This window comes from Vipera berus, assembly GCF_964194415.1.
Source record: "Vipera berus genome assembly, chromosome: 8".
In the NCBI taxonomy this organism is placed as follows: Eukaryota; Metazoa; Chordata; class Lepidosauria; order Squamata; family Viperidae; genus Vipera; species Vipera berus.
In genome coordinates, this window is record NC_138211.1 from 24290909 (window position 1) to 24304417 (window position 13509).

General features: G+C 47.4%; 1 protein-coding gene across 1 annotated transcript in view; it reads left to right on the forward strand.

The window, feature by feature from the left end:
* Positions 1-231: 231 nt before the first annotated feature.
* The window catches only part of TMEM150A (transmembrane protein 150A), a 34752-nt gene continuing 21474 nt past the window's right edge, over positions 232-13509 (forward strand). The window contains exon 1 of the mRNA XM_081333765.1: positions 232-247. The gene's annotated coding sequence lies outside the window, so the exon portion shown is untranslated. The remainder of the gene's footprint in view (positions 248-13509) is intronic.

Below are 13509 nucleotides of genomic sequence, written 5' to 3' on the forward strand. Positions count from 1 at the left end.
GCGCCTCCCGGGAGCTTCCGCCCGGCGAAGCAGGGCGGCCCGAGCGCCGCCGGCTCTGGCTCCGCGCCACCCGGCCCGGAGGCTGCCCGTGGGGCGCGGGCTTCGCTCCGAGGCGGCGGCGGGGCGAGCGGCGCCGGCTCTTCCCAGCTTTCCCCGCGCGCGCCCTCCCCGCCGGCTGAAGGCTGGGCCCCGCCCGGTCAGCTGGGCGGCAGCCGCCTGGCCTCCCAGGCTCCGGCAGCGGCGAGCGGTAAGGGAAGCGCCCGCTGCTCTCCGCGCAGGTCCGGCCGGCAACCCTGCCTCCGCCCTCCGAGAGCTGGCTTGCGGGACGGCCAGCCTCCCCGGGGAACGGCCGCTGCCCACGCGGGCTCCCTGCGCGTGGGGGCCGGGCGGCGCTGGCGGGGAGCCGGGCGCGGCGGGGGCCGGGCGGCTCGGGAGACCCCGCGGGAGGGAGGGCAGGCCGGCTCCTCCCTCCCCTTGTCGGGGCCGGCCGGGCTGGAGCGTGGGACGGGGCCGGCTCGCTCCCGGCTCTCCGCTCCGCGCGGCGGGAAGGGGCTGCCGGGCCGCCGCTGCGCGTGGGAGGGCGGCGGGACGGAAAGGTCGGCTCCAGCGGCCGCTGAGAGACGGAGGGCTTGGGGGAGCTTCCTCGGCCGAGGGCCGGGAGCGCGCGGGCGGTCTGGAGAAGCCGGGCTGCGTTGTCAGGCCTGGGCGAGTGGCGGCCGCCGGAGAACCTGCTATTGAGTCGGCAAGCGGAGTCCGCCTCCCCCCCTCCGCGTCTCCGGGAGTTTGCCCAGACTCCTCGTGGTCGCCTGGATGGCCCCGTCTAGGCCTCTCCGCCGCCGCCGTCCGCCTCTTCCGAGGAGTCCTCTCTTCTAGTGGCCAAAGCCTTTGGGCTGCAGCTTCAGGATCTTTAGTTTTCTTAGCGCTGAGTTCAAGCCAACTTTTGTCCTCTCCTCCTTCACCCTCATCGCTTTCTGCCATTAGAGTGGCTCTTGCCATTTCTCCCAGCAATTTTAATTCCTGCTTGAGATTCATCCAGTCTGGCATTTTGCACGATGTAAGTTAAATGAGTGGGACAACAATACGCAGCCGCCTTCTGCTACAATTTGGGACCAATCAGTTGTTCCAAACTGTTGCTTCTTGATTCACATACAGGTTTCTCCGGAGATCCTTAAGGTGGTCTGAGACTCTAAGAACTTGCCACAGTTTGTTGTGATCTACCCAATCAATGTAATGTAAGATCCATGAATCAAGGAAAGCTGGACGTGGTCAAACGAGATGACAAGACTGAACATCGACATCTTAGGTATCAGCGAATTAAAATGGACAGGAATGGGTGAATTTAATTCAGATGACCATCAGGTATACTATTGCGGGCAAGAATACCTCAGAAGAAATGGAGTAGCCTTCATAGTCAATAAAAGAATAGGAAAAGCAATACTGGGATACAATCCTCAAAATGACAGAACGATCTCAGTTCGAATCCAAGGCAAACCATTCAATATCACAGTAGTCCAAGTCTATGCCCCAACCACCGGTGCTGAAGAGGATGAAATTGACCAGTTCTATGAAGCCCTACAGCACATTATAGAACTAACACCAAAAAATGATGTCCTTACCATCATGGGGAATTGGAATGCTAAAGTAGGAAGCCAAAAGATAAGCAGAATAACAGGCAAGTTTGGCCTCGGAGTACAAAATGAAGCAGGGCACAGGCTGATAGAATTTTGTCAAGAGAATACGATGGTCATAGCAAACGTTCTCTTCCAACAACCCAAGAGACGGCTCTACAAGGTGACAAATAGATTTAAGGAATTAGATCTGATAGAGTGCCTGAAGAACTATGGACAGAGGTTCGCAACATTGTACAAGAGGTAGCAACTAAAACCATCCCAAAGAAAAAGAAATGCAAGAAAGCAAAATGGCTATCTGAGGAAGCTTTGCAAATAGCTGAGGAAAGGAGGGAAGCGAAAGGCAAGGGAGAAAAAGAAAGATGTGCCCAATTGAATGCAGAATTCCAGAGAATAGCTAGAAGAGATAAGAATGCCTTCTTAAATGAACAGTGCAAAGAAATAGAAGAAAACAATAGAATAGGGAGGACCAAAGATCTTTTCAAGAAAATTGGAGAGATGAAGGGAACATTTAATGCAAAAATGGGCATGATAAAGGACCAAAATGGCAGGGACCTAACAGAGGCAGAAGAGATTAAGAAGAGGTGGCAAAGTTACACAGAAGAACTATACAAGAATGAGCTTAATGTCCCTGATAATCACAATGAGGTGGTCACTGACCTCGAGCCAGACATCCTAGAATGTGAAGTGAAGTGGGCCTTAGAAAAGCTGAGCAACAACAAAGCTAGTGGAGCTGACAGTATTCCAGCTGAGCTATTCAAAATCTCAAAAGATGATGCAGTAAAAGTGCTACACTCAATTTGCCAGCAAATTTGGAAAACTCAACAGTGGCCACAGGATTGGAAAAGATCAGTTTACATTCCAATTCCAAAGAAAGGCAGTGCCAAAGAATGTTCAAACTATCGCACCATTGCACTTATTTCTCATGCTAGTAAAGTTATGCTTAAAATCCTACAAGCTAGACTCCAGCAGTATGTGGATCGAGAACTACCAGAAGTACAGGCAGGATTTCAAAGAGGCAGAGGAACTAGAGATAAAATTGCCAACATACGCTGGATCATGGAGAAAGCTATGTTAGAAGTAGAAAAACATCTACTTCTGCTTCATTGACTATGCTAAAGGCTTTGATTGTGTGAATCATAACAAACTGTGGCAAGTTTTTAAAGAGATGGGTGTACCAGACCATCTTATTTGTCTCTTGAGAAACCTATATGTGGGCCAAGAAACAACAGTGAGAACTGGACACGGAACCACTGATAGGTTCAAAATTGGGAAAGGAGTCCGGCAAGGCTGTATACTGTCGCCCTGCCTATTTAACTTATATGCAGAGCACATCATGAGAAAGGCAGGGCTTGAATCAAAAGTTGGAATTAAGATTGCTGGAAGAAATATCAACAACCTAAGATATGCAGATGATACCACTCTAATTGCTGAAAGTGAAGAGGAACTAAAGAGCCTCTTGTTGCGGGTGAAGAAAGAGAGTGCAAAAGTTGGGTTGAAACTTAACATTAAAACATTTCTTCCCCATCTATTTGCCCTCTCAATTCCTGGCAAATAGATGGGGAAGAAATGGAGGTAGTGACAGATTTTATTTTCCTGGGCTCCAAGATCACTGCAGATGGGGACTGTAGCCAAGAAATTAAAAGACGCTTGCTCCTTGGGAGGAAAGCCATGGCAAATCTAGACAGCACACTCAAAAGCAGAGACATCACCCTGTCAACAAAAGTGCGTATAGTCAAGGCTATGGTCTTCCCAGTTGCAATGTATAGCAGTAAAAGTTGGACCATAAAAAAGGCTGAACGCCAAAGAATTGAGGCCTTTGAACTGTGTTGCTGGAGAAGACTCCTGCGAGTCCCTTGGACTGCAAGGCGACCAAACCGGTCAGTCCTAGAGGAGATCAACCCTGACTGTTCTTTAGAAGGCCAGATCCTGAAGCTAAAACTCAAATACTTTGGCCACCTAATGAGAAGGAAGGATTCACTGGAGAAGAGTCTAATGCTGGGAAAGATTGAGGGCAATAGAAGAAGGGGACGACAGAGAATGAGGTGGCTGGATGGAGTCACTGAAGCAGTAGGCGTGAGCTTAAATGGACTCCAGAAGATGGTAGAGGACAGGGAAGGCCTGGAGGAACGTTGTCCATAGGGTCGCGATGGGTCGGACACGGCTTTGCAGCTAACAACAACACCCAATCAAAAGCTTTACCATAGTCAATGAAGCAGAAGTAGATATTTTTCTGGAATTCCCTTGCTTTCTCTATAATCCAGCAAACGTTGGCAATTTGATCTCTAGTTCTTCTTCAAAACTCATCTTGTACTTCTGGTAGTTCTCGCTTCACATATTGCTGAAGTCTAGCTTGTAGGATTTGGTACATGACCTTGCTAGCCTGTGAAATGAGCACAATTACATGGCAGTTTGAATATTCTTTGGCATTGCCCTCCTTTGGGATTGAAACACAAACTTTTTACAATCCTGTGGCCATTGTTGAGTTCTCCAAAAAGTTTTTTTATTTTTTTTTATTTTAATCCCATTTATATCCCGCCCTTCTCCGAAGACTCAGGGCGGCTTACAATCTAAGAAGCACAAATCAATGTGCTTAGCAATAGCCTTCATTCTATGTATATGCCTGCTTATTAGGGCTTTCGCCCCCCCCCCCAGCAGCATTATTACAAAGTCAGCTTATTGCCCCCAACAATCTGGGTCCTGACATATTGAGTGCAACACTTTAACAGCACCCTCTTTCAGGATTTTAAATAGGTCAGCTAGGTAATGCTTCCTAAGACTTGACTTTATACTCCAGGAAGTCTGGCTTGAGGTCCGCAATCGCAACATTGTGATTATTGGGGATAATAAGATCTTACTTGTCTAGTTCTTCTGTGTATTCTTACCACCTCTTATTAATCTCTCCTGCTTTTGTTAAGTCTCTTATCATTTTTATCGCCTGTCACGGACAACTTTGAACCTTCCTCTTGGTATCTGCAGTTTTCTTAAAGAACACGAGTCTTTTCCATTCTACTGTTTTCCTCTATTTTTTTGCATTCTTCGTTTAAGAAGGCCTCCTCTTCTCTCCTTGCTGTCCTCTAGAACTGTGCATTCAGTTGGGCAATGTGCCTTTGTCCCTTCTTTTCCCTTTCCTCGGCTATTAGTAAATTTTCATCAGACAACTACTTTGCTTTCTTGCATTTCCCCCCCCCCCTTTGGGACGGTTTTAGTTGCTGCCTCTTATAACAATGTTACGAACCTGCATCCATAGTTCTTCAGGCACTCTGTCTACCAGATCTAATCCCTTAAATCAATTCATCACCTCCACTGTGTATTTGTAAAGGATATGATTTAGGTCATACCTAAGTGGCCCCAGAAGGTTTTCCCTACTTTCTTCAATTTAAGCCTGAATTTTGCAATAAGAGCCTCACAATCTGAGCCACAGTCAGTTTCAGGTCTTGTTTCTACTTACTGTATAGAGCTTTTCCAACTTTGGCTGCAAAATATATAATCTGATTTTGGAATTCACCATTTGGTGATACCCATATGTAGAGTCACCTCATAAGTTGTTGGAAAAGAGTGTTTGCTGTGACCAGCGTGTTCTCTCCACAAAACTCTGTTAGCCTTTGCCATGCTTCATTTTTCCCCAAACCTGCCTGTTATTCTGGTTACCTCTTGACTTCCTGCTTCAGCATTCTGATCCCCTGTGATGAGAAGGACATCTTTTTGGGCGTTAGTTCTAGAAGGTGATGTCGGCCTTTATGGAACCGGTCTAGTTCAGCTTCTTTGGCATCAGAGGTTGTGGCATAGAGTTGGGTTACTGTGGTGTTGAATGGTTTACCTTGGATTCAAACCAAGATCGTACCGTCGTTTTTGAGATTGTATCCCAGTTACTGCTTTTCCCACTCTTCTGTTGACAGGGCCGCTCCCTTTCTTCTAAGGGGTTCTTGGCCACAGGAGGAGATAAATTGGCCATCTGGATTAAATTTGCCCATTCCCATCCACTTTAGTTCCCCGATTCCCAAGATGTCGATCTTCAGTCTTGCCATCTCATGTCTGGCCACATCCAGCTTACGTGGATCCGTTGATCTTACATTGCAGGTTCCAATGCAAGTTTGTTCTGTACACAACTTTGGGGTTTCCTTTCATCGCCGGACCCTCCCACCCTGGGGTGTCCCTTCGTTTTTTGTCAGAACTTCTCCCCAGGGGTCTCTCTGCATTGGGCAGCATCTTATCTCCTGGCTTCTCTGAGCTGCCTAAGCCATTTTGCCACGACAAGGCAGTGATCCATGAAAGGGAGGACAAATGTTATGTTCCTTCAGAAATATGCCTGCGTGTTTGAATGTAATTGGCAGCTCAAAGCTCTTGGAGGAAATCTCAGCCTAAGGAGGCCTTCGAACGGCTTCCTACTAAAGGTTTGGCCATGATGTGTGGAGTAAAGTTAAATTGAGAGGTGTGAAAAGTGCCATCAAATAGGAGAACACCAAGACCCTGAAGGAAAAAGTGTTTTTTCTCCTGCATATGGACATTTTTTACCATTTTAACTAATAGTAAAACCATTACAACTAATAGTAAAAAATAAGAAAATAAACATTTTAGTGAACACCGTATTTCACCTCTATTGTTCTGTAGTAATGATCATACTCATAAAATGTTACATGGATATGAACCCAGAAGAAACATGCATATTAACGAAGCAATTCTGCTGGAACTCTGGATGGTAGAGATTAATCTTCAAATTACATTGTTAAGGGCTGGTTTTTTTAAATTTAACACAAGATAGAAAAGCCACAGATGAGTGAAATTCTGATAACTAAATGATATGGCTAAAGGCTTAGAAATGTGTTGGCACCGTGTACGTTTCTGTGTATGTTCTCTAATAGTAAAGAGGCAAAAGGATCTGAATTTCTGTAAGAAGAATTGAAACTGTTCTGGTTATCAGCTGATTCCATTTCTGATCTTCTTACATGAAATAAACTTGAGTGATCTCAGCTTAATCTAACTCACAGTATTGTTACAAAAAGATGGATATGTTCCTCTGTATACTTTACAGAGTTTCTTAGATAAGAAGGGTATAAATTTTTACCAATAGAATGGGCAGATCAGACAATCCAGATTTTGGCAAAATCTTTCAAAAGATATTTCATAAATTCATCAAGGACAGGTCCTCTCAAGGGCTTGATCGAAAGTGGGAGCAGCAAGTGAAGGAGGGAATGACCTCTTGGTTGTGAGGCAAATGCTGGACCTTGGCCAGATTCTGCTCAAGGATAAGTCTGAGCCCAGCAAGGTGGGGGGAGCTGAGCAGCAGTGTGTGTTGCACTAAAGTGTGCTTGGTCTTGCCAGAGGCTGGAGAAATTGTGAGAGGAGGCTCTGCAAGCACCATGCTAAAATAAGCTGATTTTGTGTTAGCTGTTCAGTTACTGGGAGCAGAGTAGCATAGAACTGTCAATAGTAATAAATAAATCTCATTTAAGTTTACAGCCTCAAGCTGTAATAAAAGGAACTGAACTATTTGTTATCAAAAGTAAGGAGACATTTTATTAAAAGCTACAAATTCATATTGGAGGAATTGTTTTATTTATTCTAAAACATTTCTCACCAGTAAGAAGATACAAAAGGCAAGAATGTAGTACATAAATTTATAGAATCCCAGTGCAAGTTTTATAAAATGAGCCTATAAGTGCTATGAAACTCTGGGAAGTTTCCATTTTTGTTCCAGATTTTTCTGCCTAACCAATCATTGTTCAAAGAAAACAAAAGAGAAATACAGAAAGTGACAAAGTGGCATCTGAGAAATTACAATAATGGCCTCATTTGGAAGCTTCACAAGAAAAAATATGTAGCTGACCCTTGAAAATGGACTATATATAAAGGTTTGTTTATAATAATCTGTAAGACTGACAAGAGCAGGCAACCTATAGCAGCTTCAGTTTCCTTTCAGCAAAGTTAAAAAAAAAACCTCTTTCTCACCTCTTTGTGCAATATATGCTTTCCTCAACCTGCAGGGGAGTTTGAAGGTAACCCTGCACTCTTTTGGACAGATTTGATTTTGTTCCCGGGATCTCCCATGAGTCACCGCCCCAAGTGCTCCTCCCTCCACCTCTTGGACCACTTTGGCTCTCACTTTCCACAACCTCTTCAGTTCCTACCGCAGCCCTTGGTACTTCTCCATCTTCTCATCCTCCTCCTTCCAGATGTTGCTGTCACTTGGCACCACTACATCTACCACCACTGCTGTCTTCTGGTCCTTGCCTTCTACCATGATGTCTGGATGATCGGCTATTACTTGCCTCTCTGTCTGGATCTGGAAGTTCCCCCTTATTCTCCATGACCTTCTTTGGGATCTCCACCCGGACTTTGAACATGCTGTGCAGATGTGCCTGTACACAATGCCAGCTACTTGGCTGTACCATTCAGTGACACATTCCTGCCTCCACCGAGTGTTGGGTTGCCTCTAAGGGCTCTGCACAGTCTGCATCTTGGATGCTGTCTGGTGTGGTGGCCCCCTGCTTCTGTCGACCAGGTGCTTAGCATCTGGTCTTCTGTGGCTGTGATCAGTGCCTCAATGCTGTCTTTTAGTCCAGCCCTTTCTGGATACTGGTAGCATTCCACAATGTCTGCTACCTTAGCAATCTGTCGATGGTGCATCCCATGGAGGGATGCCATGGCGCTTCCTCAGCTGGTCTTCCCGTCAGATCTGCTGCTGTCTCAGGCCTCTTCTCCGCACCTCATTTTTTGGTAATGAATGTGGGTGATCAAAAAAGATGTTGAGACCCTAGAAGAAGTGCAGAGAAGAGCAATAGAGATGATTAGGGGGCTGGAGGCTAAACCATTACAATTAATGATTGAGGGAACTAGGTAATTTAACAAAGAGAAGCATTGGGAGAGATATATAGCAGTCTTCCAGTATTTGAAGGGCTGTCACAGAGAAGAGGAGGTTGACTTATTCCCCAAAGCCCCCAGAGGCAGGACAAGATGTAACAGGTGAAAGATCATTAAAGAGAGACCCAACCAAGAACTAAGGAGAAATTTCCTGACAGAACAATCAGTGGAACGGCTTACCTCTAGAAGTTGTGGATGCTCCATCACTGGAAGTTTTCAAGAAAAGACTGGACAGCCATTTGTCCAGAAAGATAAAGGGTCTCCTGCTTGAGCAGCAGGTTGGACTAGAAGACCTCTAGGTCCCAACCCTATTATTCTGTGTTTAGTGGGTGTCATCTTACTGATGTACTGGATCCTCCAGGTTTCATCTGGGACAGTGACTTTGATACCAGACCCCACCTTCCTCCTTTCCAGCTGGTGTGCAATCTCTGGGTGTTGGACTTGTAGTAGAAACTTGGATACATTGCGAGGAGCTTCCAGCAATATCCATTGGCACTATACCAGCAGGGCATCTGATGATTGGCAGGGCATGTGTTTTCATGTCATGTATCTTGTTTTTCCTATTGAGCTGACTCTTTCGGACCTGCTTATCCTTTGGTGGTACTCGGATATTGCTGTCTTCCTCGCTTCCTCATCACAGTTCCCATGTGACTGTGTGATACCGAGGTACTTGTAGTTGGGTTGGGTGTTTAAGCCTATGCAGAAAAGCAGTGGAGACAGTGCATCACCCTGATGGCCACTTGTGTGAGCTGTCTTGAGTTAACTTCCAGTATTATCTTCCACAGTCCTACTGAATTCTTGAGGAAAGTCCTTAGTGTTCTGTTGACTTTATCTAGCACTAGGCATTCACAGATCCATTTGTGTGGCAGGCATTTGTATGTGGTCCTGAATCATAGGCTTTCCTATAATCAATCCAGGTTTTGTTCAGATTGATCTATCTTGAGTCTTGGGTGAGTACCTATGCCAATGCCCTTCTGGGCTGGGCTCATGTACTGGCCCATATGGTCCTGTAATGTAGCAGCTGTGATGCCTAGTAGGACTTTCCATGTTGTGGAGAAGCAAGTTATTGGCCAGTAGTTGGCTGGTGCTGTTTCCTTATTGGAGTGTCTTTCATGATTATCATTGTCTTTCCTTGTGTTAGCCAGTCTGGGTGGGAGCCTGCTGCTAGTAGCTGGTTCACTTGTGCTGTTCAGAGGTCATACATTGCTGTTGGTTTCTTTAGCCAGTAAGTATGGATTCTGTCCAAACCAGGTGCAGTCTAGGTCTTCATGTGCTTGAGGCCTGCTGCTGTGATGGTGATTAGTAGCTGTTGTGCGAGATTGCTGTGGTCTGCTCACAGGTCCTACAGCCATTTTGGATTGGTGTCTTCTCTTTCTCTCATATGTTCTTCCAGAGCTGTTGGTGGCTGTGTTGTTATTGTGTCATTGCACTGAAGTTGTGAGTACACCTTAGATATCTTTGAAGAACAGGACGTTTATTTTCTTGGCCTCTATTTCTCCAGTACATCTTCTTAAACCGGTAGCCAATGCTCTGAGCCTTTCATGAGTGGTTTCTAGGGCTTCAGATGAAATTAGGTCCTTCTATTTTTTTCAGTAGCTGAGTCTTAACCTTAATTTCCTCACTCTTCTGTAATGCTACCAGTTGATTAACTTCTCTCCAAGTTGCTTCAATCTTCACCTCTAACCTAATTTTCTTGGGGGTAGTAGGGGGTGGTTATGCACTGCTGTTCTTGATTGTGTAGCCAAGCTTACAGTGGCTGTAAATATGCCATTCATTTCTTTGAGTTCTGGAAGTAGCAGCGATTGTCGTGAGGGCTCTGTCGACATTTTCTAACATACTATCTGATGGTACTACTCTGCTGAGCCTTGGCAATTGGTTAGGGTAGTGGTAGTGATGTTCCAGCTTCAGGTATTGCCTGCATATCTAGTTATTCTTCTAGGTCGTCTTGAGTATGGGATGTAATGTGTAGTTGATTTATCTCAAGTTGTGAGAGCAGCTTCTGCTTCACTATATTGAGCCATTGAGTAACTAGTTGTTTTTCAGTAGAGTTGCAGGTCTTCTCTCCATTCGCAGTTTCTTCGTACATTTTAGATAACCCCTGTCATTAATTCTACTGTTTGTAGAAGCATTCCATCAGTTCCGGGTTCTCTTGTCTCATCCATGTGTGGTTTGTTCCAGTAACTCAATTATCATCAGAAGGTCTAGTTTCCCAACATCTGGCATGGACTTTGTTAATCAGATGACATAGAATAGGGATAAGATAAAGGTATGAGGAAATATCGGCAATTTCCTATGGAGCAGGCAGCCCTAGCTCAGTCCTCCATCTTAAATCAGCATAGCAATGTTAGAAGGGACCTTGGAGATCTTTTAGTCCAGGGGTAGGCAACCTCAGCTCTTTTATGACTCGTGGACGTCAACTCCCAGAATTCCTGAGCCAGCCATGCTGATGGGAAAGGGAGAGGTTTCCAAGCTGAGCCATGCTGGCTCAGGAATTCTGAGAGTTGAAGTCCATGAGTCATAAAAGAGCCAAGGTTGCCTACCCCTGTTCTAGTCCAACCCCCTGCTGAAGTAGGAGACTCTATACCAGGGGTCGGCAACCTGAAAAAGGAAAAGAGCCACTGGGAACCAGTTCCATCACACATAAAAAAAAGTGGGAGCCGCGTGCGTGCGTCCATGCACGCGCATGCGCAAAAAGTTTTGCGCATGTGCAAAATGGTTTTTTCTTGCGCATGCGCGAACACGCACGGTTGCCATTTTTTTTAACGTGTGATGGAACTGGTTCCCGGTTGCGCGACGGCGACGGCCCGTCTGCAAAGCTGCCGCTTTCGGCAGCCTGCAAACGTGCCGCGGCAGCTTTCTCAAAGAGCGGCGCCGCTGCCCATTCCGAGAGGTGCGCGCGCACCTCTCCGAACGACCGTAGGTGCGCGTGCACCTCCCCAAACCTTTGGAGAGGTGCGCGCGTACCTCCGCGTGAACGGGCAGCAGCGCCGCTTCTTGGGAAAGCTGCCGCGGCCCGTCTGCAAAGCTGCCGAAAGCGGCAGCTTTGCAGACGGGCTGCGGCAGCTTTCCCAAGAAGCGGCGCCGCTACCCATTCCAAGAGGTGCGCGCGCACCTCTCCGAACGACCGTAGGTGCGCGTGCACCTCCCCAAACCTTTGGAGAGGTGCGCGCGTACCTCCGCGTGAACGGGCAGCAGCGCCGCTTCTTGGGAAAGCTGCCGCGGCCCGTCTGCAAAGCTGCCGAAAGCGGCAGCTTTGCAGACGGGCTGCGGCAGCTTTCCCAAGAAGCGGCGCCGCTACCCATTCCAAGAGGTGCGCGCGCACCTCTCCGAACGACCGTAGGTGCGCACGCACCTCCCCAAACCTCCCCAAACGTCGGCAGGTCTCCGGACGGCGACGGCTTGGGAGAGGTGCGCGCGCACTCTCCAAACCGCCGCACAGCTACCGTGTTCGTCAATGTTTGACGAACGCAGCAGGTCTCCGGACGGGATGGCGGCAGTTTGGCGAGTGTGCGCGCACTCTCCAAACCGCCGCCATCCCGTTTGCACAGCTGCCGTGTTCGTCAATGTTTGACGAACGCGGCAGGTCTCCGGACGGGACGGCGGCGGCTTGGAGAGGTGCGCACGCACCTCCGCCCTTCGGAAAGGTGCGCGCGCACCTCTCAGAACGGGTGGTGCCACTCTCCATTTGGAGAGGTGCGCGCGCACCACTGTCCGTTCGAAGAGGTGCGCGCGCACCACTGTCCGTCCGAAGAGGTGCGCGCGCACCAGGCGGCTGGGAGCCGCAGGAGACGGCTCAAAGAGCCGCATGCGGCTCCGGAGCTGCGGGTTGCCGACCCGTGCTCTATACCATTCTGGGCAAATGGCTGTCCAGTGTCTTCTTAAAAACCTCTAGTGATGGAACGCCCATAATTTCTGAAGTCAAGCTATTCCACTGGTTAGTTCACTGTCAGGAAATTTTTCCTTAGTTCTGGGCTGGTTCTTTCCTTGATAAGTTTCCATCCATTGTTTCTTGCCTTGCCTTCTGGTGCTTTGGAAAATAGGTTGACCTTCTTTTTTCTGTGGCAGGCCCTCAAATATTGGAACACTGCTATCATGTCATCCCTAGTGCTTCTTTTCACTAGACTTGTTGTTGTTGTTGTTGTTAGCTGCGAAGTCATGTCCAACCCATCGCGACCCCATGGACAATGTTCCTCCAGGCCTTTCTGTCCTCTACCATCTTCTGGAGTCCATTTAAGCTCACGCCTACTGCTTCATAGACTCCATCCAGCCACCTCATTCTCTGTCATCCCCTTCTTCTCTTGCCCTCAATCTTTCCCAGCATTAGGCTCTTCTCCAGTGAGTCCTTCCTTCTCATCAGGTGGCCAAAGTATTTGAGTTTTAGCTTCAGGATCTGGCCTTCTAAAGACCAGTCAGGGTTGATCTCCTCTAGGACTGACCGGTTTGATCGCCTTGCAGTCCAAGGGACTCACAGGAGTCTTCTCCAGCACCACAGTTCAAAGGCCTCAATTCTTTGGCGCTCAGACTTTCTTATGGTCCAACTTTTACTGCCATACATTGCAACTGGGAAGACCATAGCCTTGACTATACGCACTTTTGTTGACAGGGTGATGTCTCTGCTTTTTAGTGTGCTGTCTAGATTTGCCATGGCTTTCCTCCCAAGGAGCAAGCGTCTTTTAATTTCTTGGCTACAGTCCCCATCTGCAGTGATCTTGGAGCCCAGGAAAATAAAATCTGTCACTACCTCCATTTCTTCCCCATCTATTTGCCAGGAATTGAGAGGGCCGGATGCCATGATCTTGGTTTTCTTAATGTTCAGTACACAAGTTTTGCACTCTCCTTCTTCACCCGCAACAAGAGGCTCTTTAGTTCTTCTTCACTTTCTGCCATTATTGTGGTATCATCTGCATATCTTAGGTTGTTTTTATTTCTCCCGGCAATCTTAATTCCAACTTTTGATTCATCTAGCCCTGCCTTTCTCATGATGTGCTCTGCATATAAGTTAAATAGGCAGGGCGACAGT